The following is a 3906-nucleotide window of genomic DNA, read 5'->3' as shown; positions in this document are numbered from 1 at the left end:
TGGGGGGGTTGCAAATGTATGGGGAATATAAAAATAAAATTTATTATTTAAAAAAAAGAAAAAAAAGAAAAGAAAATGTTGATTACAGTCAAAAAAAATAAAGTTACAGTAAACTAGCAGGAGGGCTCCTTTTCTTTTTATTCCCTGTTTCAAGTTCTAATTACAGCCACCTCTTGAATGTATCATTCACATCTTTCAACCTACTGGCATCTGTATCACATTTAGCCTGTAGATGGAATTACTGATTTGGGAATGTCATGTGTTATACCACACACATATTATGGAGGGAATGGCTTGGTGTCCTAAAGTTTGAAGAGGAAATGTCGAAAGGTGCTTACAAGTACTCTACCATGAAGCAAATCCAGGCACAGGGCCTCTCAATGCCCATCTCTGTAATACTTCTTTAGCATCACGTCAGCATATTTTTCCCCTCAGAAAACAACTACTGAATGTCCACAAGAGTTCACAAAGCAGTCACTGGTAAGTACTAACTTTTATAGAAAAGCAAGTATATGCTTCTGGATCCTATATTATCCTGTCTTCTCCTTCTAGATTACTTTATTAATCTACACATCTAGATTACTAACATTTGTTTGAGTCTAGAATGTCAGTCAAAAAAGACTGTCTTTATTTAATTTTTCTCCTGCCAATTTTGTTTTATATTATAAGAATTGTAGTGGCAGGTAGGGCCACTGAGCAGGATGTCTATGATCCAGCAGATGGGTAAAGGAGAGGCTTGGAGCCCTCCGTGGCTTTCTCAGGCTTTTATTGAGTTTTACATGTAGTATGGCAAACAGGTACACAGCAGGCGGCGTGCTGGGGACCAGGAGTCCCGTAGTCTCCAAGTCCCCAGCAAGTCTTCACTCTGGGCTTCTCTGGCTTCTTTCTCTGGGTCTTTCTCTCCTGCCTCTTCTGCTGCTGCTTCTCTTGGTGGCTATCCCAATACTCCTCCCATGGCCCACAGAAGCAAAGGAGACAACTTGCAGCAATGTAACAACTGCAGGGACCCATCAGGCAGGGCTGTGCCAATAGTGGGAGGGCAGAAAAGCCTGAAAAAACATTTACCTGCAGAGGAATTTGGCTTTCTTACAATGCCTAAGAAATAAGATCAGGCTGGTTGTTCTATGAGTTTACCTGCTAATGTTTGATTTGTGAAACTCTTTCGTATTGGCAGCAGAGCTGGAGATCACACCAAGTATTAGCTGAGACATGATGGCATGCAAATGATATGGCATCAGAGTCGGTTTGTTTCTTAGATTTCTTCCTTTCGACTGAGACATCGCCCTGAACTTTCATCTGAGTATGGAATACACTTTTCCAGGGAAGGATCCTCCATACTTTAGAAAATACCATCTGTGTGATAACAGGAAAGGAATTGGGATATTAAAGAACATAGTTTAGAACTTAACATTTTATCTAGTCTGCTTCTTAGGCATAAGCAGTCTAGATCAAGTCAAGCAGACAAAGCATAACCGAGTGCTCAGTCACCTGCTATCCTTATCTTTACCAGTAGGTAGTTTCATTCTCCTTCTGTTCCCCAGTTGTCCTCAACTGGGGACACTGTACATGTGCACTGCATATTCTCTGTCCCCATCTCCTTCTTTTTAGTCCCACTCTCTCAGGTTAGCTAGAGCTAGTTTGGTGGGGGGAAAAAAGGGATATTGCCCACTGCTATTTATAACATGTCTTTTTAAATTTGTGTGCTAGTAAGTAATGTGATTATTTGTTTCCTGCATTTGACCATAAGCTCTTCAGAGACAAGAACTGTGGCTTATTCATTCCTGCATTTGTTACCCATTGGAGACTCAATGTTATTCAAAAGTGGGTGAGAATACAGCAGTGGCAGCAAAGAAAGGACCTTCCCACTGACTAATATGTAGCTGCTTATTCTCACTACTCAGATGGCCCTCCTGGACTTTCTGTACTGCAGTTTTATTTAATTAAGATGTGGTAGACACACTAACTGAAATGGATTCTGTACTAAGTAGATACTCTAGGATTTTTTCAGATGCCTTTATGCTAAATGAGCTAGGAGGTATCTTTTTGTATCTTCGTATGATCCCTTTTTCCTTTCTTCTCTCTTCCTTGTTAGGAATTAAAGCAGTAGAGTTGTTCCAATTTGTGTAATAAGCTGCCCCTAGGCATTATGAGATCCTCATAGTTTTCTTTTTCTGGGTTAAAATCGTAAGAGTTGCACCAGACGTTGAGAAGGGGCTCTAAAGCTGAAACACGAATAATTCAGAAAGAAAGTGAAGTAAGGATTAATAGCGCCAACAGCAAGAACTGATCATGAATATAATATGTGGGGGAAAGTTGCGTATCAATGTCTTGGTACTGTGGTCAACTCTTAACATCAATGGCCTCCATTGAATCTTGACTGTCAGTATTTGTGACATTCCATGGTCCCTTTCCTTAATGACTCTGGGTTTGGCTAACTTGGTCAAATGAGACATTAGTAAGATTGACACATCAGAGGATTGACAAGTTTTTGTGCATTTGGAACTTGTTGGCTCTGAAACAAGAGAAAACAGGGTCCTGCTGAATTGGGATCAGTTTCATAGCACTCATAGTAAAATTTTTAAAGTAGTTGCTTTAACCTTGACCTTAAATTCCTTTTTTATATAACAAAGTGAATTTCCCATTTTCTGTAATAGAGTGATACCCAGAAAGCAATAGCAGAAAACAACTAGAGATTGCTTAAGGGAAAGAAAAATAGAGATTTCATTAATGGAAGTATTAGAAAAGGAGTAAGGAGACATTGAAGGTTGTACTCAGCACACAAAAAGTAAAACAAGCAAATGAGATCTGAAATATTGATGAGATAGGACTTTAAAAGGGGGAAATAATTTAATATTTAACTAGGTCAGAGAGTGACTATAATCTGAAAAAAAATATCAGAGAAAATAGTAGTAATGCTCCCAAAGGGGAACCAAGTGCAGAAGGTAAATGAATAGTTGGAGTTCTCTTGAAGCATAGAAGAGCTAGTCAGTGGTTACAAAAAAAAAAATCAATGGATTTTTCTATTTCTATTTTAATTTTATTTCTCCATATGTATACATGTTCCACTTACCCTCCACCAAATCACTCATGTCAATACCCCCTTGGCTTCTCTATACTGGCCGCCTTCTCACACCCCCCACCTCATTTCCTCTGTAACCATTAAATTGTTTCACTGAGTTTAAGATCTATTCCTGCTGTATTTTGTCTGTGTGTTTTTTGGTTATTCATGCTTCTCAGATGAGTGAAACCATCCAATATATATCTTTCACTTTCTGATTTGTTTCACATAACATAATTACCTTGAGGACTATCCATTTTGTTCCCAAAGCCACTATTTCATCTTTTTCACATCTGTATAGTATTCCATAGATGTTTAAGCCAAGATTGTGGACCATTAGTTTAGACTACTTCATGCATTAGTAAGTACATTCCGAGGGATAAAGTTACATATAGATTCATGTTTTACCTGAGCTCTTGTGGGCCAAGAATTTCTAGAGTTAAATCTTCTCCAATAAGAAGCACACAGAAGAGAAACCTTAGAAAGGAATCGAGAAGGAAAAAGTGATCAACCTGTGCCTGAAGTGCATGAGGCAAGGATCCTGAGAAGGAATTTGGATAAGTTTATCTAAGTTAGTAAGGTGAAGATGGACAAGACTTAATTAAACAATGAATGGTTTGTTAATTCAGAACTTAATATTTCTGGCCTCAAAACAAACACATAGGTATTTGTTTAAAAAAAAAAAACATATCTGTACCCCAAATCAAGTTAAAGCAATGGAAGGAGAGAGCTCAGTCCTAAAAATCATGGCTGGCTTATAGATTTTTCCAAGATGTAGGGGTCAAGATAAGATTTGTAAAACTAAGGGAACCTTCTGGAAAGGAGTAGGGGAATGAATTATATGGGAT

General features: G+C 38.3%; 1 long non-coding RNA gene across 1 annotated transcript; it reads right to left on the bottom strand.

The window, feature by feature from the left end:
• Positions 1-685: 685 nt before the first annotated feature.
• Positions 686-3531, bottom strand: LOC119244416 (uncharacterized). The gene is made up of 3 exons (XR_008551737.1): positions 3467-3531; positions 1135-1353; positions 686-1020 (listed from the first exon to the last, which is right to left on the bottom strand). It is a non-coding gene; the product is annotated as an uncharacterized LOC119244416 (long non-coding RNA).
• Positions 3532-3906: the final 375 nt, after the last annotated feature.

This window comes from Talpa occidentalis, unplaced genomic scaffold (assembly GCF_014898055.3).
Source record: "Talpa occidentalis isolate TD23 unplaced genomic scaffold, MPIMG_talOcc4v2.1 talOcc4.14, whole genome shotgun sequence".
In the NCBI taxonomy this organism is placed as follows: Eukaryota; Metazoa; Chordata; class Mammalia; order Eulipotyphla; family Talpidae; genus Talpa; species Talpa occidentalis.
Note: the sequence above shows the minus strand (reverse complement) of the source record. Positions and strands in the feature narration are given on the sequence as shown.